At 42.8% G+C, this 23715-nt stretch overlaps 1 protein-coding gene across 9 annotated transcripts in view; it reads left to right on the plus strand.

Annotated features, from left to right (window-relative positions):
- The window catches only part of SIPA1L1 (signal induced proliferation associated 1 like 1), a 381563-nt gene that overhangs the window by 75428 nt on the left and 282420 nt on the right, over nt 1-23715 (plus strand). The window contains exon 4 of one of the 9 annotated variants that reach the window (XM_073348513.2): nt 13462-13583. The exons of the other annotated variants lie outside the window; for them this stretch is intronic. The gene's annotated coding sequence lies outside the window, so the exon portion shown is untranslated. The remainder of the gene's footprint in view (nt 1-13461; nt 13584-23715) is intronic. 9 annotated transcript variants of the gene reach the window in all.

A 23715-nucleotide genomic window follows, 5' to 3' on the forward strand; every position in this document is an offset into this window, starting at 1 on the left:
TTCACCCTCTCTGGAGCAGAGGCAAGAAGCACAGCAGTCTCATAGGAGAGACTCTGACAAGGGTAAAGGGTCTCCCGCGAGATCCTTACCCTTTGTGCTGATAGTGTCACAGGCAGGCGCCTCAGGTTTTTCTAAAGCCTCAGCCATGGCTCCTGCAGACCACAGAGGCAGGAAACCGACCTCCCATATCGGGAAGGTCTCCGCGGCACCGAGCGCCTCAGTGCTAAACATAGCTGCGGTGCTGGCTGCACGCTCTGCCTCGGTGCCGACAAGGAAGTTGGCACCAACCCCCTCCATGCTAAAAATAGCCCTGGGGCTGACTGCACGCTCTGCCCTGGTGCCGGGAAGAACGTCGGCACCGAGCCTGCCTCCTGCCCCTGTACCAGCAGCGGACCCCCTGCAGGGCACCTCCAACAGACCCGTGGCACCGCTGACACTTTCACTTGCTAATGTGCTAGAGCGCAGCCCAGGGAGCAGGAGCAACAGTTACTCAGTGTGACCTCTCAGTGCCGCCTGAACCGAACTCTCTGCTCCTGGATACACAGGGCTCATTCTTCGAACAGCCGCTCTCACTACCTGAACTGGCTACCTTCACTGACAGCGAACCCGATATACAGCAGCAGGCGGAGTTCTCCTTACCTGCCTCTCCTCCTCCACTAGAAGACCTCTTCCACCTCGGTCTACGGTCCACAGCCACCAGCCTCAGTTTCCGTACTTTCCCGGGGACGGCACCTGGGTTCTCCTACCCTATGCCTTGGCCTCAGTGGTACCCTTGGCCACATCTTCCTACCACTCATCCTCAGACCTCTTCCACGAAACCACTACCTGCTTCTGTCTTGATCTCCAGCTCTGTCCACTTCTAGAGTACCTGAACCCTCTCCTGAGAACGTGAGCTACGAACCATATCCTGACTCACTGAACCCTAATTCTCCATCTGCTCCAGATTGAGCCCTGTCTCCCCCACCTCCACAGAACATGGACTACTGTAAACAATGTCAAGAGCTTTTCAAGAGGGTGGCACTCAGTCAAGACATCCCTCTAGAAGAGGTTCAGGAGACACAACACAAACTCCTCAGAATCCTTCAACTCTCTCTGCATCCTCAAAGATCGCGCTCCCTATAAATGAAGCACTCCTTGAACCAGCTGACACACTCTGGCGAACTCCAGCTTCTTTATTACCAACCTAGAGAGAGGCAGAACGTAAATACTGTGTTCCTGCTAAGGATGCTGACTTCCTATTTTCTCTCCCACAACTGAACTCTTTCATCATGGATGCAGTTGCACAAAGGACGAAACAGCCACAATATCGGCCCGCCCCACAAGACAAGGACCTTAAACGCCTTGACGTCTTGGTTTGCAAGGTTTACACGTCCTCCACACTACAATTCAGGATGGCAAACTACTTTGCACTCCTCGTCAGCTACAACTTTGATAACTACAGTAAACTTTTTGAATTTGCCTCCTACATTCCAGACGATAGGAGAGCGGACTTTAAATCAATTCTGAGCAAGGGCCAATTGATTTCCAGAACGGCCCTACAAGCCTTTTTAGACACGGCAGACACAGCAGCCTGTACTACTGCAACTGCTGTGGTTATGGACAGATCTCCATGGCTTTCTGCATCTGGCATCCCTAAAGATCTGCAGACCAAAGTGGAGGACCTCCCGTTTGATAAAGACAAACTGTTTTCCAAAAAACCCGATGAACTATTTCACACCATGAAAGATTCTAGAGCGACACTGTGCACCCTGGGCATTCACCCTTCTCTTCCCAGGAGACAACGATACCAAAGACCGCGCACACAACAATATTATCGGCCTCAACCCAAGCCATATGACGTAGAGGAATCGCGCTAGACCCCTTAAGGGCAAACAAAATCAAGCTCAAGCAATGACCTCCCACCCATCTAGGAATGAACAATTTTGAAACATTGGTCGAGGGTCTGCACGATCACCCCTTGATTCCACAGCCTACTTGCCCATTTGGCCACCGCCTCCAGAGTTTCCAGCATGCCTGGTAGCGTATTACACATGACTGCTGGGTCCTCGAAATAGTTCAGTCCGGTTACTTTATCCCATTCATATCCTATCCTCCTACCCTTCCCCGTCCCTCTTCAGGGACCCCTTTCATGAGCACCTACTTGCGTAGAAGTGGCTCACCTTCTCCATCTAGGCGCAGTTGGAACCTGTGCCGATGCAACATCGAGGGAAATGGCTCTACTCCCATTATCTCCTGACCCAGAAAAAGACCGGGGGATGGAGGCCTATACTAGATCTATGCCAACTAAACAAATTCGTGAGGATACAAAAATTCAAGATGGTCACACTGGGCACAGTAATTCCTGCACTGGATCAAGGGGACTGGTTCACAGCCCTCGACCTACAGGACTCTTATTTTCATATATCAATTCATCCAGCTCACAGACGCTTCCTATGATTTACAATCGGTCATGACCATTTTCAATACAGAGTTCTTCCTTTCAGCCTCTCCACAGCACCAAGAGTCTTTTTTTTCAAAACTCTAGCCATGGTTGTGGCTCATCTCCACAAACATGGGATCGTGCTTTTCCCCTACCTGGACAATTGCCTCATCAAGGGCAACTCCTGTGGCGAGACACTTCAAGCTACGCATTTCGCCATCTCCTTCTTTCACAGCCTAGGCCTCCAAATAAACATCCAAAAATCCAACCTGACACCTATACAACAGAGAGAGTTCATCGGAGCTCATCTCAACTCAATCCAGAGTCTTGCTCCCATATCACAGGTTCCTTGCTATCACGCAGCTCATACGCATGCTCTCTATTTGTTCCAGGACACAGGCAAGAATCTGTTTACAGCTCCTTGGTCACATGGCAGCCACCACCTTTGTGGTCCAGTACGCCAGTCTACACATGAGATGTCTTCAGGGCTGGCTCAATTCCAATTTCAAACTCAACAGACACACCTTAGGGACGTTTCTAACTCCTCCTCCCAATGTTCTAGCTTCCCTACATTGATGGACAAGACCAGAAAACCTCTGCACGGGGGTTTCCTTCCAGCAGTGATCCCCAATGCTCATGCTCACCATGGACGCTTCCTTAATTGGTTGAGGAGCACATCTAGGGGGACACAGGGCACAAGGCCGGTGGTCTGCATCAGAGACACACCTACTACACACAAATCTCTTAGAGTTCAGAGCAGTGAGGCGAGCATGCCTTCACTTTCTTCCGCTCACAAAGAACAAATCTATTCTGGTCTTAACAGACAACATAGCATGCATGTACTACATCAACAGACAAGGGGGAGCCTGATCACATTCCCTTTGCATGGAAGCCATCCGAATATGGAATTGGTGCATACAACATCAAATACAAATCATCACTTCCTACCTACCACAACACTACTGCTGATGCACTCAGCAGGCACTTCTTGACAGAAAACAAATAGGAACTACATCCTGCAATACTTCAACAGCTCTTCTCCCTCTGGGACACCCTGTCAATAGACCTCTTTTCCACAACCCAGAATCGAAATTGTCACCTGTTTTGCTCCAGAGCAGGACTCAGGACTGCATCCCTAGGAGACACGTTCTTGATCCCATGGAACAACTCTCTCCCCTACGCCTTCCCACCAATTCCTGTACTACACAGGGTTCTTTGGCAGATCGTAGACGACAAGGCCTGGATCATCCTTATTGCCCCGGCTTGGCTGAGACAGACGTGGTATCCTTACCTACTCCGCATGTCCTCCCATCATCCACGGGCTTTCCCTAACAGACCAGATCTCCTTTCCCAGGACAACGGATGGGTTCTTAACCCGCAGCTCCAAAAGCTCCACCTGACAGAGTGGTTCCTCCATGGTTCCACACCCATGAACTAGCCTGTTCTGAGCAAGTCCGATATGTCGTCCTGCACAGTAGAAAAGACTCCACTCTTAAAACTTAACCTGCAGAAGTGGAAGCGTTTCGCCCTCTGGTGCTCACGTAATCACTTAATGCCCAATACGGTGACCCTCCCTAACATTCTATACTACCTCCTGAAACTAAAACAGGATGGACTTTCTCACAGCTCTATCAAAGTACACCTGGAGGCGCTTACCACCTTCCATGACCTGTTAGGTTATTCACTCTTTACCCACCGCGCCATAAAACGATTTCTCATGGGCCTGCAAAATCTCTACCCTGAAATTTACCCAACGGCAGCTACATGGAATCTTAACCTCGTTCTTCACGCTCTCCTGAAACCTCCATTCGAGCCCTTGGCTACCTCCACTCTTCTCCATATGTCCATGAAGGTAGCTTTCTTAGTTGCAATAACATCAGCAACGAAAGTAGGTGAAATAAGCTCCCTGATGGCCCATCCTCCCTACACAGTCTTCTCCAAAGACAGAGTCACTCTGAGACCACATCCTAAATTTCTCCCTAAGGTGATATCCATCTTCCACCTTAACCAACCTGTATACTTACCTACTTTCTATCCCAAGCCTCAAAAGACTCCACATGAGGCAAACCTGCATACTCTTGACGTCAAGCAAGCAATCACTTTTTACTTAGACAGGACTAAGCCATTTCGTAAATCTCCATGACTTTGTCTCCATCACCAAAAGGTCAAAAGGTATGGCTATCTCTAAACAACGTCTGTCCAAGTGGCTCTCTGACTGCATCAGATCCTCTTACTGTATTCAAAATATTCAACCGCCCGAAGGCATTAGAATTCATTCCACTCGAGCTATGTCGACATCTGTTGCCTTCCTACATAACGTACCCATTTCTGACATCTATAAAGTGGCTACATGGTCATCTGAACACACGTTTGCCAAACACTGTGCTATCACACAGGATACCACGGCAGACACCATAGTAGGCCATACAGTACTCACTGCCGTGTCTCCAAAGTCCCACCGACCATAGTGGGAACTGCTACACATTCACCTAGAGTGGAGCACCCACAGGGGCAGCACTCGAAGAAGAAGGGGAAGTTACTCACCTTGCAGTAACTGAAGTTCTTTCAGATGTGTGTCCCTGTGGATGCTCCACTCCCCTCCTTCCTACCCTCTACTTTGGAGTACTAGTATAATTGCTTCATGGTAGAGAAGGAACTGAAGGGGGTGCAGGACGCAGGTGCTCAGGAAGAGTCCAACGAGATGGGAGATACCAACTGAGCACCTGCGTCCCGACTAGGCACTGTTACCGAAAATCTCCGATCAATGGTGCCAGGATGCACCGACACCTAGAGTGGAGCACTCACAGGGACACACATCTCAAAGAACTTCAGTTACTGCAAGGTGAGTAACTTCCCCTTTAGGCACAAAAATCTACTTGCCTACACTTTATAGTGACAATTGTAAGCTCTTTGGGGAGTTTGTTTCTTGTGATTAGCACATTTTGGTGCTGAAATCCCAATATAATAACATTTTATTTTATTTTACTTTCTTATCAACAAGATTATTGCTCCACATGAATGAATAGAATTTTGCAAGGCTGATACAGGACATGGATGAGCAGATGACTAATATTATTTGTAGGATTCCTTTTTTTATTTTTATTTGAGGAGCAACACCACCTAGAGAAATAAGCTCAGGACTTGGAAACAGGAACATCTGAATCGTATTTCTGGCATTGCTACTGACTCATTGTAAACCTTGAGAAAGTCATTTCACTTATTTATATCTCATTTTGTCCATCTATGTATGCAGTGCTGCCTAAAGGTTAAATTAGGCCCCGAGCTTGCAAATACTTACACAAGTGCTTAACTACTTAAGCTTCTGAGCAGTCCCATTGACTTTAGTGGGACTACTCACAGGAGCATAAACTACACATGTGTTTGGAGGACTGGACCATTAATTTGTACAATATAATTGTGAAGCTGTAAGATGTCAAGGGCTAAGTAATATCTTTAAGAATATCTCAGGGAAAAAATAATTTAAACCCATGTTAGCTAAAACCTGTTCAACCTCCTGTTAAACATAAATAGGTGATATGCTGTAAAAAATCCAAGGTAGAGTATAACTGTTAACATTTCCTGCTTTCTATGTCATTGTTTGGTTCTTGTAGTGCTTGAAAAATAGCTGATGAGCTCAATGACCCAATGTCTTTTTATTATTATGGGACAGAGAACATAGTTTTATTCATATTATTCATTTTTTTAGTTAAAAATACATATTCTGAAAAACGGGTGAAAGCTAATAGTGATCTGCAAAACTTTTTTTGACGTTTTCTACCACCACTCACACACTGAAAGTTTTCTAATAAATTAACCCAGATGTTTTTCTTCTTATTCCTTAAACTTTGCTTTTTAGATACACCAGCTGCTGAGAATAGAGGGTTGTATAACTTTATTTTCTTTAAAATAGTGGCATCACATATCCTGTTAATTACTGACATGTTAATTACTGACTGCAATCTGATTGTTCCTAGTCTGTGAGCCTCCCCACCCCACTCCTCACATACATATTCACACTCTGGGCTGGGAGGAGTAATGCAACGGCTTTCTTACAACAATGTAGTTGCTTTAACCAAATCAATGTAGTAATGTACAAGTAAACTATATATGTGAGAGTGAGGAAATAGTATTTGTATTTTTTTAGCATGCAAGTAATGGTGATGTCAGCATACAGCAGAGCTTGGGTCCCTCTCAGTCTCTTCTTCACAAAGGAATTGTGAAAGGTCAGATTTGTGGTGGTTGTTTTAAAAAAATATGAAAACATGGATTTTGACAAATAAAATAGAGGTGGATCCTCAGACTGAACTTCATAAGCTAAGTAAGAGTACCAACTTGAAAAAACTTTGCAGGTCAATTTTGATGTTTATAGGGATAGTTTAGTAACTTGTGACTACTGAACTGATAATGAATCTTTTCGTACAGCACAGCTGTTGCAGAAAGCGCAAGAGCTTGCAAACTGATACCTGTGTTCCAGGGCTAATTATGTCTTGATGGAGAATGTTGACTTAAATACAGATGTCTGAGGCTCCAGTGCTGCAAATGCTTAGGCACCTGTGTGATTTTGGAGGATCGTGGCTTAAGCCAACAACTTTGATTACCTGTTAATCAGACATCTGTGTATTGTTTTTTGTCTAAGAATGTAAGGGGGGAAAAAAGCACAAATAATTTTATATAAAAACAAGGAGTAAATGAGTAGTTTGCTCTCCGTATCATTGTTTGAGTGGTCATGATACAGGTAAATGAATGTCTTCCAGAAACATTTGAACTACTCTGCCCCTCTCATGAAGAGCTGGTTGAGAAGCACTATAGACTGCTAATGTTGATTTCAATTAGTCTTGGAATACTGGGAAAATTTTAGAGGACTGGAAGAAAGTTTATGTATCAATATTAAAAAGGGGGAAATGGGATGACCCTAGGTAATTAAAAGCCTGTGAGCCTGACACTGATGGCTGGGCAAAATAACAGACTGCCTAATATGACACTCGACTTAATAAAGAATTATAGGGTAATATAATGTAATGCCAGTCAACATGGGAGTTTATGGAAAATAGATCTTGTTAGACTTGATGCTTTTTTGATGAGATTACAAGTTTGGTTGCTAAAGGTAATAATGTTGTTGTCATATACTTAAACTTCTTTATGGCATTTGAATTGATTATGTAGGACACTTTGATTAAGAAACTGTAATGATACAAAATCAACATGAGACATTAAATGGTTAAAAACTGGTTAACTGATCGGTCTCAGAATGTAATTGTAAATGAGCATTATGTTGACAGGAGGGAGTGGAATAACTATGCCGATGGGAGAAGCTCTCCCATTGACACAGTATTATCTTCACTTAAGTGCTAAAGAGGCATAGCTGCGTCAATGCCGTATTTTAAATGTAGACCTGCCCTCAGGCTTGAAATCTGGGTGTCAGCCTTCTGTCTGTGCCCACACACTCAGGCTGTATCCAAGTCTTACTACCTTTACATATATGTTTCAAAGATTCAGTATAAAATTTTCAAAAACTTTTGTAAGACTCATTTTCAAAAGTGATTTAGAAACCTAAGTCTCATTGAAAGTCAGCTGGACTGTCTTTGTCTCACTTTTGAAAATGCTAGTGTCATGGTTCTCAGGTTAGCTGTATGGTTGACCTCTCAATCTCTTATGGACAGGGAGAAAGCGGTAGATGTGGTATATCTTGACTTTAGTAAGGCTTTTGATGCTGTCTCGCATGACCGTCTCATAAATAAACTTGGGAAATACAACCAGATGGAGCTACTATAAAGTGGGTGCATAACTGGTAGGAAAACTGTCCCCAGAGAGTAGTTATAAGTGGTTCACAGTCAAACTGGAAGGGCATATCGAGTGGAGTCCTATAGGGAACAGTTCTGGGTCTGGTTCTGTTCAATATCTTCATCAGTGATTTAGATAATGGCATAGAGAGTACACTTATAAACGTTGCAGACAATACCAAGCTGGGAGGGGTAGCAAGTCCTGTGGAGGATAGGATTAAAATTCAAAATGATCTGGACATACTGGAGAAATGGACTGAAGTAAATAGGATGATATTCAATAAAGACAAATGCAGAGTACTCCACTTAGGAAGGAACAATCAGTTATACACATACAAAATGCGAAACGACTGCCTAGGAAGGAGTACTGTGGAAAGGGATCTGGGGGTGGTCATAGTGGATCACAAGCTAGGAGTGAATAGTGTAACACTTGCAAAAAAAGCAACCATCATTCTGGGATGTATTAGTAGGAGTGTTGTAAGCAAGACATGAGAAGTAATTATTCCACTCTACTCCACGCTGATTAGGCCTCAACTGGAGTGTAGTCCAACTGAGTCCAGTTCTGGGTGCCACATTTCAGGAAAGATATGGACAAATTGCACAAAGTCCAGAAAGAGCAGCAAAAATGATTAAAGTCTAGAAAACATTACCTATGAGGGGAGATTGAAAAAATTGGGTTTGTTTAGTTTGGAGAAGAGAAGACTGAGAGGGGACATGATAGCAGTTTTCAAGTACATAAAAGGTGGTACTTAAAAGGTGGTACAAAGAGGAGGGAGGAAAAATTGTTCTTCTTAACATCTGAGGATAGGACAAGAAGCAATGGGAGCAAGGGTGTTTTAGATTGGGCATTAGGAAAAACTTCTTAACCATCAGGGTATTTAACCACTGGAATAGAAGAGAGCTTGTAGAATCACCATCATTTGGAGGTTTTTAAGATCAGGTTAGACAAACACCTGTCAGAAATGGTCTAGATCAGAGGTGGGCGAACTATGGCCTGCGGGCCACATGCGGCCCGAGGGACTGTCCTGCCGGGCCCCTGAGCTCCTGGCCTGGGAGGCTGTCCCCCGTCCCCTGCAGCCACACTGCCACGTGGCATAATGCTCTGGGCGGCGGGGCTGCAGAGCCCGGGCTGACCCAGTGCTGCATGGCGCAATGCGACTGCCTGTTCTGGTGCAGCCACGCTGCCAGCCACCGGTGCTCCAGGCTGCGTGGTAAGGGGGCAGGGAGGGGGGGTTGGATAGAAGGCAGGGGAGTTTGGGGGGTGGTCAGAGGTATCAATAGGGGTCGGGGCGGTCAGAGGGCGGGGAACGGGGGTTGAATGGGGGCAGGGGTCCTGGGGGGGGCAGTGAGGAAGGAGAGGCAGGGTTGGATGGGGCGGTGGGGGATCTGGGGGCGGTCAGGAGACAGAGAGCGGGGATGGGGCAGGCGTCCCGGGGGCGGGGGGTGGCGGCGAGAAGTGGGGCGTTGGAGAGGGGGCGAGGGCCAGGTCATGTCTGGCTGTTTGGGGAGGCACATCCTCCCCTAACCAGCCCTCCATACAATTTCAGAAACCTGATGCGGCCCTCAGGCCAAAAAATTTGCCTGACCCTGCTCTAGATCAGTGGTTCTCTAACTTTTGTGTTGGTGATCCCTTTCGGACAGCAAACCTCTGCATAACACCCCCCACCTTTATAAATTAAAACACTTTTTAAAACATATTTAACATTATTATAAATGCTTGAGGTGAAGTGGGGTTTGGGTTGGAGACTTGACAGCTCATGACTCCCCATGTAATAATCTTGTGACACCCTGAGGGGTCACGACCCGCAGTTTGAGACCCCCCTAGTCTAGATAATACTTTAGTCCTGTCATGAGTGCAGAGGACTAGACTAGATGACTTCTCGAGGTCCCTTCCAGTTCTGTGGTTCTTCATGGACATCCTTTCACGTAACAGGCCCTATGGCTTCACTCCTTTCAGAGTAGAATCGTGAACGCACCCCACTTTTATACTGTCTCCCCCGCCCCCTCGGATTCTGCTCTCCTTTTTATTAACCATGTGTCCTCAGCACGTCCAACTGGGTTGGGCACTTGCTGTAGATATCCCTTCACGAGCTGTGAGCAGTAGGTAAGTGCAGTGATACCAAACAGTTTCTTGAAAACATTAATATTCATAGTAATACAGCAACTGGAGAGAGAAGTTTGAAATAAGAAAAGATCTACCCATGCAATCACTTTGGTAGGCCTGACTTATCCCTGGTACCTCTGCTGTTCTGGAGAACAGATTACAATCTGTTTCTCTGTAGACTGTGTCTCCCCCATCAACCTCAGGAATTAAGCTTTTAACAGGTTCCAAATTCTAATGTCAAGGATCCCCCACGTCTCTGCCACACTGGGAGTTATCAGCCTAACAGCCATCCTGTTGAACAGAGGGTGGTGGGGATACACCTTCAAAGGAGTTAACACATATATTGTTTTGAGTACCAGTGATTGGGCTATCTGTGACCGTTGTCTGTCTTCCTGCAGATGTGCCACCAAGAACTGAGTTGCACCTATGTATCAGGCACAATGATCAAAATCAAATAGATGTTCACATCATATTTGTAATTTTTATTAATATCACCAATGTTCTTCAGAGGGACTTCAGGTTACCTAGGTACTATTGGAAATTTTGCTCTTAGTCTTTTGTGTCTGTCCATGCCCTCATCCTGCATCTCTATTACAGTAATCCTCTCTCTAGCCCAGGGGTTCTCCAAACTGGGTGTCATGACCCCTCGGGGTTGTGAGGTTATTGCATGGGGCGTCGCGAGCTGTCAGCCTCCATCCCCCCAAACCCCACTTCGCCTCCAGCATTTATAATGGTGTTAAATATATAAAAACGTGTGTTTAATTTATAAGGGAGGGGGTCGCACTCAGAGGCTTGCCGTGTGAAAGGGGTCACCAGTACAAAAGTTTGAGAACCTCTGCTCTAGCCCTAATATCGACCACATTCCTCTCCTTAAGTATGTTGAAGTTTGACATGCTCTCTACTGGCTTCCCATCGAATATTGACTAAAGTTCAGGGTCCCAGTCTTTTATCTTCAGGGTGCTCCATGGCCTGGAGGCTCCTGAGGCTCCAGAATAAAGACTCTGGTTGACTATATTGCTCATCTGGAGTAATGCAACTTTCTATAATAAGGGTAAAACTCATGTGTGGGAGATGGAATTTTCTTGGCAATCTGTCCAAGACTGTGGAATGAAACCCTCCCAGGAACTAAGGAACATCAGACTTCACCGTCTCCACTCCAAGTGCAAGGTGCATTTCTCTGAAGGTACGTTCCTTGCCTTCTAACATAAATATGTTGTGACATATATATTAAAAACAAACAATCCTAAAAAAAACTCCTTCAAACCACTACCCTACCAAAACAAAACACTCCACTGCGCATGTTTCTCACCCTGGGGAGATGTGACAAATGTTTAATCGTGCACTGCTGGAAGGTGTTCCGATACTATGGTGATAAGCACAGTGTAAGAACCTGCTTAGAATAGAATTCTGTTGCCAGGATCGTATTCCAGGATCATCACTGACCACATCGTCCCCTCTTTGCATCCCTCTGACGACTTCCTGTCCTCCACTGCATTAAACACAAACTGTCTTTGTTTGATCACCTTCCCCCTCTACAGGCATGTTTTTATTATTCTCTCTTTGTTCTAGGTGAAATCTATTGACTTGGCCTAGAAATGAATATATACATGGGGAGAGCCATAACCAGTTAGTTTATTGCCTAGTGGTTGAGGGCTTGGAACTAAGAATACCTTTCAGTCTGGTCCCCTGCATCATGATACCATGTGTAAGGGGACTGTTGCCCCCTTACTAACAGTCAGTGGGGGTGTTTTAGTTGGCTAGCTCCCAGTACTAAAAGAGGAAGGGTCTATGGGAAATCAGGACCCTGAGACTGACAGTCCCCAGGAACAATGGGGAGAGGCCAATGCTCCAGGTCAGCCTGAATGACAGGGTGAGCAGGCTAATCAGGGAGTCAGGATGCCAGGGAGGTCCTGTCCTCTGTGTGAGCTGCAATTGCCTGGGTTAGACAGAGTGGGGCCGAGCTAAAGAGAAAGCAGGGGCCCAAGCTAAGCTGGGGAGCAGAGCTGTGCCAGATCCAGAGAGAGCAGACCCTGTCCTGGGAGCAGAGCTGTAACCCCAAAGCCAGAGGCACAGCCCAGAGAGAACAGACTTGCCCTGGGGGGAGAGCTGCAGCAACCAGAGCCAGAGCGGCCAGAAAAGCAGCCCACGAAACAGGTCAGTGCTGGGAGCAGTCACAGAAGCAGCCTGCAGAGCAGACCTGTCCTGGGAGCAGAGCTGTAGCAACCAGAAGCCAGAGGGGCCAAAGAAGCAGCCCAGGGAGCTGGAGGCAGAGCAGCAGTGCAGAGACAGATTGGTGCAGCTGGGGCTGGAGCAGTCTGAGCTGGGTGCGGTGAGCAGCTGGGGAGAGTGAGGGGGACCCTGGGCAGCAGGCCCAGCACAGGGAGACGCCTCAGCCAAGAGGCTCTGCAGGCCAGGCTTGGATCGTAACCCCGACAGGGCGGGGGCGACACTGGGGTTCCTACCACTTAGAAGGGTCCTACCACTTAGAGCCTGAGAGCGTGTGGCCACCACCAGAGCAAGTGTCCAACCCATAGCATCCCTGTAGCACAGCCAGGGCCTGAGAAGAAGGCCTGGGACTTACAAGTAACAGACTGTGAACTGCCCTGACATTCCAGAGACACTGTTTGTGATGTTCCCTGCCACAGAGCGGGTTGATATGTTTTCTTTAACCTTTCCCATTATTCCTTATTCTTTTTAAAATTAATTGTTGATTAAATAACTTTAACTTGTATGTACTGGTCAGTGGGTCAGAGAAGTGCCCATTGCATAGAGAGTACCCCAAGTGGGGACACCCGAGCCCGTGTCCTAGGTGACCACAGCAGGGTTGGGGGGTCAAGTCCCCCAGGAATCCTGGGCCCAGCCTTGTTGGGGTTACGAGGACCCTGCCAGACAGGAGAGTGGAAGGGGAGTCCTCAAGGGCAGGGAGGCCACTGGGTGAAGGAAGTGGGAGTGAGGACTCAGATCCTTTCGCTAGCCCACTTCACCGCGGTAGTGCAGAAGCCAGGAAAGCTCCTCACAAGAGCGGGACTATTCCCCGCTTACACATGCACTGTGAATAGGTAGATTTTACATTCTTGATTAAAGGACTGAAAGGTGTACTTCATTTGACACTCAAAAATCATCATGTGTGGTTCACCTTTTCTTGTTCACCTTCACAGCAGGAAACTGAGCTGACTATGATGTCCGCATTAATGTATGCATTTGAGCTGTAAGAGGAGCAAACGTTATTGGATGACCTACTCAATACATACTTGGATGATGGAAACTCAAGTACATCAAGGTATCCCTCTCTTGTCTTCCCAAAAGAAAAATCTCAAGAATATCTAAGCTGACAAACCTCCCTGCCGCTTCCCCTCTCCTTTCTCAGAAAGTCAGTCATTTGTCATGGATTTGTGAACCATAGAGAAGCTCTTCACTCCTTTTAAAATTATTTCAGATGGTTGATTCTGTAGGTGTAGTGGATGGAGCTGCACATTTTTCTCTATGCTGCAGGAAATCTGTTAAAGTAGAACTGTATGGCTTAGCTTAAGAAAATACTGTGCTGATTCTCATGGAAACATTTTGTGCATTAGCTGCAAAACCAATTTTCTTGGTATTTTTCCATCTTCACTTAATTTTTTCCCCCCAATGTTAGTCTTTTTGGTTTTTTATTTTTTTTATTTTTTATGTTCAGTACTCATTTTAGCAGTGATTTCTTCTGATGGTAAATGACCAAGGGGTGTACTTGGGATGTACTATATCTGAGAACAAACCAAAATCTGAAGTGTGGCATTTCCAGCACTGGTTCATGCATAGCCAATCCTAGGAAACCCTCAGCTATTATTTAAAGCGTATAAGCAGGTTATAGAGCCCTACAAACATTGTAGTCACTATATGCAGTGCATCAAAAGATAGAGGAAAATATTTTGTTGGGTGTATTTGTTTTCTCAAGGCACACTTTAATTTTAATGTCGGTGGGAATTACAAGAACAATATTTAGAAAAGGTAGAGCTGGAAATGGTCTATGTAGGTTACTTAGTCTGTCTCTCTGCCAATACAGGATTAGACCCTGTTGTAAATTTGCTAATGTTTTGTCCAGTCTGATTTTACATTTTCAAAATGACTGGGTTTCCACCACGGCTCATAGGACACTATCCCTTGATCTAACAGATCTGGTGTCAAGCTTTATTTCCTGATATTTGGCCAAAATTTTCCTCCTCTTAATTTCATTCCATTACTTCTAATTTTACTTTTCTACTGCTCTCAATCCTTTCTCTACCTGTTTGTTGTTTATACTCTTCAGATATTTGTGTCCCCTTCAACCTCCTAGACAGTGCTTAACCAAGCTCGACATATTCAACATTGATATATAGGATGGGCCCAATCCTGTGAGAGGGAGAGATGGGGGCCAGTATCCTGGTACTCTGCATCTCACAGGATTGGGCCCTATATTAGCAAATGTTTACAAATATTTTACCTGCTTATTAATGGGATCCTTTCAAATACTTGTTAACTTATTTCTATCCTATTTTCTTAGAAGCTTGAATATAACTTTCACCAAATTATTTTTCTTCTATTTGCCAAACATTGCTTCTTTTTTTAAAATTTTTTATTTAAATTTCTCCCTCCTGCCCTTTCCCTCTCATTAGGAGCATGTCTTTTTTGTTAAAAGAATCTTGGTTCCCCTTCCTGCAGTCTGACCAGAGAGTGTCCTTTGGCATCCTTTTTTGCCCTTGTGCTACCATCACCTCAAAGGCCCTGTATCATGGCAGCTTGTTCTCTTATCTGAACATTTGATCCCTCTAGATGCCTCTGACCAAAACACTTTTTAGCTCTGCTCTCTCCCCCTTCCTCCATAAAACATACCAATTCCTGTCCTCCATGATCACATTGCTGTTATAATGTTTGGGGACGCTCAGTGAGAAGATTCTTGAAGATATACCCTAATCTTATCTGACTCATCTTATTAAAAATAGTGTGTGTATGGATCTTGAGTCTCCCTTGCCCTCTGCTACAGTTTCTGGTTTGTTTTTTTAAAGTTTGATTTGAATAATGAGACTTCTAGACACACTGACACATAATTTATATTACAACAAAAGAAAACCTCAGCATCATTAACTACAAATTCAAAAGGAGAAACTCAGCTAGCTTGCCACCTATAAGGCTGTTTTTTTTGCACAGTCTCATGGTTCTGGGGAGAATGTGTTCAGCCCTCTCCAAAATCGTAACCAAATAAGTGTCTTTTGTAACATGCCTGGAAGGTCATCAAATTTGGACTATTCTGGGCCAAGAAGGAAGGAAGTTCCAGTGTCCTGGAGCCTTCATAGAGAATCTCCTTACCAGCAGCTGGCTCTGTGGATGTAGCAGACTTCTGTTTGTTTTGCTTTTTGTGTTTTGTTTTGTGTTTTGTTTTGTTTATATACCTAGGGTTGAAACATTGGTTTATATTTTTGAAGGTACCTTTGGAAAGAAAAGGGCCAAGTAATTTTAAAAAACAGCTATGATTCTCCATCTCTGCCTCTGGAGCTGCTAATGTCTTTCCATGTATTAAAGAGGATTGACTTGAAGTGGCTTGCCAGCCAAGGATATTGGTCCAGAGTTTTGGTATCTGCATTTAGATCCCCTGTGCCACTGCAAGTTGGGCTGCCCTATCTCATCCATCTTTGTTGAAACCTGTAATGATATCATTAAATGTTCTGGAGCAAGTTATGATCAACTGACATTCTGCCCCCTCCCACACACCCACCAAATTGCCCCCATCCCATTAGTAATTTATAAACCCTGTAACATACAATATTCGTGTGACACAAATTGCTCTGATCCGCTTGGAAATTACGGACTTTACAACCTGTAAGAACCTTACCCAGTGAAAAATACATGTTCTTGCCCTTTTTGGGTCACAGAGGATTGAAAATCTTCAGTAGCATAAAATCAAACCAAAAATAATTTTAGTAAACTGCTACAAATACCACTAGTTTATATATTATATAGTTATTTTTCATGTTTTTATACATGAGGGTTATTTAAAAACATACTACTTTCTAAATATTCTAATTAATCCTATTAATTTGATGATGAAATCAGTATTTAACCAAAGTCAGTGTATGGTAAGGATTTAAAATGTATTTTCTTAACACAATTAATACGATGTCTTTAAGAAGCAGAGATAATTTTCACTGGCAATAACTGTCTGGATTACTAGACCCATAAAGTATGTGGTGTTTGAATACATTCCAGTTCTGCTATAAGTTATTAGGAGCTGGTGAAACTTTTGGGATAGGGGGAGCCTATACAGGAAGGATGGGCTCCACCTAAACCAAAGTGGATCCAGACTGGTGGTACTTAACATAAAAAGGTTGCAGAGCAGTTTTTAAACTAAGAGATGAGGGAAAGCCAATTGCTGCAGAGGCTCATGTGGATTGGACAGAGACCTCTCTTAGAAGAGAGTCTATTGATAGAGATTCTGTAGGTTTTAGTCAGGAGGAGCGGATGGAAGAGGATAAAGTAAGGGCCAGATCAGAGGAGAAACATTCACATAAAGAATCTGACACATCAGAAAAGGCCAGACAGACAAACAGTGACAAGTTTTTAAAGTGCTTGTACACAAATGCTAGAAGTCTAAATAATAAGATGGGTGAAGTAGAGCGCCTCGTGTTAAAGGAGGATATTGATACAATAGGCATCACAGAAACCTGGTGGAGTGAGGACAATCAATGGGACACATTTTGTACAATGGTACAAAATATATCGGAAGGACAGAACAGGTCGTGCGGGGGGAGTGGCACTATATGTGAAAGAAAACGTAGAATCAAATAAAATAAAAATCTTAAATGAATCCACATGTTCCATAGAATCTCTATGGATAGTAATTCCGTGCTCTAATAAGAATATAACAGTAGGGATCTATTATTGACCACCTGACCAGGACAGCGATAGTGACGATGAAATGCTAAGGGAGATTAGAGAGGCTATCAAAACAAAAAACTCAATAATAGTGCGGGATTTCAATTATCCCGATATTGACTGGGTACATGTCCCTCAGGACGCATTGCGGAGACCTTTTTTTGATACTTTAAATGACTGCTTCTTGGAGCAGCTGGTACAGGAACCCACAACGGGAGAGGCAACTCTAGATCTAGTCCCGAGTGGAGCGCAGGATCTGGTCCAAGAGGTAACTATAACACGACAGCTTGGAAATAGTGACCATAATATAATAATATTTAACATTCCTGTGGTGGGAAGAACACCTCAATAGCCCAACACTGTGACATTTAATTTCAGAAAGGGGAACTATGAGGAGTTTAGTTAAACAGAAATTAAAAGGTACAATGACAAGAGCAAAATCCCTGCAAGCTGCATGGACGCTTTTCAAAGACACCATAATAGAGGCTCAGCTTAAATGTATACCCCAAATTAAAAAAACACAGTAAAAGAACTAAAAAAGAGCTACAGTGGCTTAACCATATAAAAGAAGCAGTGAGAGATAAAAAGGCATCTTTTAAAAAGTGGAAGTCGGATCCTGGTGAGGTAAATAGAAAGAAGCTGAAACACTGCCAAATTAACTCTTGGCAAATTAACTCTTGGCAAAAGGAGAACAGCTAGCCAAAAACTCAAAAGGTAATAAAATGTTTAAGTACATCAGAAGCAGGAAGCCTGCTAAACAACCAGTGGGGCCCCTGGACAATCGAGATATAAAAGGAGCACTTAACGATGATAAAGTCATTGCGGAGAAACTAAATGAATTCTTTGCTTCAGTCTTCACGGCTGAGGATGTTAGGGAGATTCCCAAACCTGAGCCGTCTTTTGTAGGTGACAAATCTAGTGTCACTAGAGGTGGTTTTGGAATGAATTGAGAAACTTAACAGTAACAAGTCACCGGGACCAGATTACATTCACCCAAGAGTTCTGAAGGAACTCAAATGTGAAATTGCGGAACTATTAATTATGATTTGTGACCTGTCCTTTAAATCAACTACTATACCCAATGACTGGAAGATAGCTAATGTAACTCCAATATTTAAGAAGGGCTCTAGAGGTGATCCTGGCAATTACAGACCGGTAAGTCTAATGTCAGTACCAGGCAAATTAGTTGAAACAATAGTAAAGAATAAAATTGTCAGACACACATAGAAGAACGTAAATTGTTGCGCAGAAGTCAAGATGGTTTCTGTAAAAGGAGATCATGTCTTACTAATCTATTAGAGTTCTTTGAGGGGGTCAACAAACATGTGGACAAGGGGGATCCAGTGGGCATAGTGTTCTTAGATTTCCAGAAAGCCTTTGACAAGATCCCTCACCAAAGGCTCTTGCATAAATTAAGCCATTATGGGATAAGAGGGAAGATCCTTTCATGGATTGAGAACTGGTTAAAAGACAGAGAATAAAGAGTAGGAATAAATGGTAAATTTTCAGAATGGAGAGGGGTAACTAGTGTTGTTCCCCAAGGGTCAGTCCTAGGACCAATCCTATTCAACTTACTCATAAATGAAGTGGAGAAAGGGGTAAACAGTGAGGTGGCAAAGTTTGCAGATGATACTAAACTGCTCAAGATAGTTAAGACCAAAGCAGACTGTGAAGAACTTCAAAAAGATCTCACAAAACTAAGTGATTGGGCAACAAAATGGCAAATTACATTTATGCACATTAAATTTCAAGTAATGCACATTGGAAAAAATAACCCCAGCTATATGTACAATATGATGGGGACTAATTTAGCCACAACTAATCAGTAGAAAGATCTTGGAGTCATCATGGATAGTTCTCTGAAGACATCCATGCAGTGTGCAGTGGCAGTCAAAAAAGCAAACGGGATGTTAGGAATCATTAAAAAAGGGATAGAGAATAAGACGGGGAATATCTTATTGCCCTTATATAAATCCATGGTACGCCCACATCTTGAATACTGCATGCAGATGTGGTCCCCTCATCTCAAAAAAGATATACTGGCATTAGAAAAGATTCAGAAAAGGGCAACTAAAATGATTAGGGGTTTGGAACGGGTCCCATATGAGGTAAAATTAGAAGCTAGGACTTTTCAGCTTGGAAAAGAGGAGACTAAGGGGGGATATGATAGAGGTACATAAAATCATGAGTGGTGTGGAGAAAGTGAATAAGGAAAAGTTATTTGCGTGTTCTCATAATATAAGAACTAGGGGCCACCAAATGAAATTAATGCGTAGCAGTTTCAAAACAAATAAAAGAATTTTTTTGTTCACTCAGCGCACAGTCAACCTGTGGAACTCCTTGCTTGAGGAGGTTGTGAAGGCTAGGACTATAACAGGGTTTAAAAGAGACCTGGATAAATTCATGGAGGTTAAGTCCATTGATGGCTATTAGCCAGGATGGGTAAGGAATGGTGTTCCTCGCCTATGTTTGCCAGAGGGCGGAGATGGATGGCAAGAGAGAGATCACTTCATCGTTACCTGTTAAGTTCACTCCCTCTGGGGCACCTGGCATTGGCCACTGTCGGTAGACAGGATACTGGGCTGGATGTACCTTTGGTCTGACCTAGTAGGGCTGTTCTTATGTTCTTAAGTATTGAGCAGTTGATAAGGATCTGATCTTAGATACAGGAAAAAAGCGAATTGTATATCGTATGATGATAAACTGTCTACATATGGTAAACATACACCAGTGTTTTAGTGGCAGTTAAAGTTGAATCAAACCACAAAAATGATGGAAAAACAGATTAAGGGGTGAATCTCCTGCATTCCTTGTCGTTTGCAAAATGCCTACAGCACTGCTGATAACACACTCTATAGGGTTTTCGCTTCCATTTCCAACAGGTACTGAAAAGCGATATGTAGTTCATTTTAATCAAACTTGTACGTTCGTGGAAAATGGCTCAGTGGTTAGGGCACTAGCCTGGGCCTCAGACTTAGCTTTACTTCTTGGCTCTGCCACAGACTTCCTGTGTAACCCTGGGCAAATCGTTTAGTTTCTCTGTGCTCCATTTCCCCATCTCTAGAATGAGATAATAGCACTTCCCTAGTGCACACAGGGTGCTGCAACAATAAACACATTAAAGATTATGAGGTGCTTATATACTATGGAGGGCCATTTAAATACAAATCATATTAGTGCAGTCTTAACAAATCAACAGGTAGACACATCTGACTGTCACACTCCTTACACTTGGGATGCTACTCTGCCTTTACGTTGCTGAGGTCCCTGTTAAGGTTTTTGCTAGTTTGCAAATTTGATGGATGTATGGGGTTTTCAGCATCTGTTGGAGATGGAAGCAAAGGTCTTATGGAATGATCAACTGTATTGAAGGCAACCAACTTCTCTATAATTACTATTTTACCAAATGCTTAAGTTATTGATAACCAAATATTTCAAGGTAGCAGTTTGGTTGAGCCTTATTCCTTAATAAAGTAATGCTTAAATATAAAAGAAACTGACAACTGAATCTACATGAGGCATTGCTCCTGCAGCTGGGTCTGCATAGGGCGTTGTTGACTTTTGTGGGGCTCCACGGGGGTGAAAGGGGCCACTTGTGCAGATTGGTTGCAGGATCAGGACCTAAGTGAGTCACATAATTGAAATGTATTTTGAATTGTAATTGTGTTGCTTGCTAGAAGGCATTCTGTAAAATGTTTTTAACAAGGCATCAGCATCTGGCTTCTAACTAATCAAAATCAATTGATAAACATCCTTTAAGCTTATAAACATCCTCTTGGCAGTTGAACTCCAAATATTGTCTGGCACACAAAACCTGGCGGGAAGGTGGAGTAAAGGACTGTATCTTATTGAGAGAGGAGTTTGTTTTAAAGCAAACATCCAGTTTCCTATATTTTTTTTAACAGAAAAACAAGTGTTTCGTAACTTAAATAAAAATGGCAAAAACAAAAAAAATCCCAATTGTGTGTCGTATGTGCGCTCAAACGTGAGAGTGTCGTGTGTGTATATATATGTTTTACATATATATATTTATATGTATATATGTGTGTGTGTATATGTTTATAAACTCCCTTTATAAGCTGCCAATCCTGTAACTTTGAAGTAATGTAGTTGTAAAATACACATCAGATTTGATTAAGTTAGTTTTTATGAACTTCAGAAATTTTTATAATAATTACCTTAGTAGTTTCTAGTAGTAAAAATATAGTCTTCCTTTCATACCTGGTTACAGTTACAATTTTGGTGGTGAATTAATGATTAAACATATGTTGAATGGATGACATTTGGGCACATTTAATTGTGAACAGTCAGTTTCTGAGGAGTATTCCATTAATTCTCATAATACCCAGATGTTTGTTTTATGCTTGTACTGTACAGCCAAAAATACTCTTCCATGATAGTAAGTATACAATTCTTTGTGCGGCTGCATCTGATTCAGAATACTATAGTTTACATTTGTCTTGTTTAGATTATGACATCTGAGAAATTGATAAATGCCTTTTGCCCTTCCTGTTTCTGGATTCTGGTCATCATGGGAAGGAAAAGGTTTGAGGTCATGTCAGATTCAGGTCCCAAGTTCAATGTTGATTATGCTGGTTTGACGCCATCCTTTCTCTTATTGTGTTTTTCGCTTTTTTTGAATGCTCAGCATTCATGTGCCTGCCTTTTGTATAGTTTTAAGCTGACATTGAAAACCTTTGTTTCCTGTCTTTTTGATGCTAACATCTACAACTGTGTTTCTGATGCTGACATTATTTGCTGGCCGTAATAATTGTATAGCATATCTTTTCCTCCATTGAGCATGCTTAATCAATTTATGATTTGACTGGTTATGTATTAAGATTTGTTTACCACAATAATATTTGTAGCTATAAAAAGATCAGTGGTATGCTTGAATGTTAAAAGCAACAAAAGTGGGGAAAATACACAATCTGTAAATTCATGTGATCTTAGGTGGCATATTTGGGTGTATTTAGTTTGCATTCTGGACATCCCACTGCACTTACATCCCAATCTTCTGTTTAACAAATTTATATTTGTAAACAGCTAACAGGTGATGAGTAAAAACACAATAGCCAGCATGCATATGAGCATTCCACTAAATTGGGAATTGTAAAAGTTCCTCTTAATAAAATGCCTCAAAATGCTGAAAGTCAAGTCTGTCTTTTGAAAAGTAAGTCTAACAAAGGTTGTTGGGTTTTTTTAAGTGATGGGGCGGAATGACAGTGGAGGCTTATGGACCCTATTGATGTGACAAAAAGCTTTTAGTCTGTTACCCATACATATTATGTCCAGGTTGGTAGTAACTAAAAGTTCAGTTAGTGCCTTCGTGTGATTTGAAGAATGGCATTGATTGAGACCAGAGTAATGAGGGGCCGTTGTGAGGGGGGGTGACTCATGAAGAGGATTTCTCTCAGCGAAATTTCTATAGGCTAAGAGGCTGGAGAACCCTCAGCCTATTTGAAAAAAATTGATGGTGTCATTTCAGGTTCCAGTTAATACAGATTTCTACATCACAGAACCACCAGTATTGCCATAAATTAGAATCCTTGTTGTAGTCTAAGGACCTTCTTTCTGTTACGGATGAATCCTGCTGTTTAGAGCTGAGGCACATTGATAGATAATGTGTGGAAGCTTACTCCATGTTTGCCTGAGCAATATTCTTTTTTTGGATATGTGGAGGGTGACCCCATCTTTGTTAAATAGGCTGTATAGATCAACCTGATCTCATTAGGAATATATAATTTTAAAACTTATTTTCTTCCTCCTTTATAATATAGCCCCAGTTTAAGGTCGTTTTAGATGATAGCATGTTTTCTTCTAAATGTATAATCCTAAATTTTAAAAACTCAGGTAATATTTTAAGCCTCAGAAAAAACTTTCAATTGTGGTGTGTATCCACAGGGTCACAACTGTTTCATCTAATAGGTGGAGTGTTTACTTGCTTTTGAACTGTATACAGGGTGTACATTTTAATTCAAACTTTATTTAAAAATATATAGAATAGAATATATTATAGAATATACTATATATAATAGAAGCAAGAAATGATAAATTCACAAAAGATTATTCAATTTTTTACCTTCAGAAGCATGAACTGAAGTAATTAGAAGTGACATTTTGCTAATCCTTTCACAAAGGATGATAAAGAAAGCCAAGTCAAATATTTAGCAATTTTTATTACAGCTTCTCTATAGGGTCTTCGACAACTTTTAAAAAATTGACAGCCTCAATGCAAGGGGATGGGGCAAGATAAAGATTTTAACAATGAATAGTCAGTCCAATACATAGCTACCAGATTGGCATATGTGTTTGGTGGAAGAACATCCAAAATTCTCATACTGAATATACACAGTTTTTTTAGCTTGGTTTTGTCTAGTGAGCAATACACTGTAAAGTCCACTTCGGTATCAGTCAGGTGGATTCGTCTCACAAAGTAGAGTTTTGGCACCTCTACTAGTTCCCTCCTGCCAGCTTCCAAGTTTTTTCCTGCCTTTTGCAGCATCAGCAGGTGCCTATACATGAGCCTT

Source organism: Lepidochelys kempii, chromosome 6 (genome assembly GCF_965140285.1).
Source record: "Lepidochelys kempii isolate rLepKem1 chromosome 6, rLepKem1.hap1, whole genome shotgun sequence".
In the NCBI taxonomy this organism is placed as follows: domain Eukaryota; kingdom Metazoa; phylum Chordata; order Testudines; family Cheloniidae; genus Lepidochelys; species Lepidochelys kempii.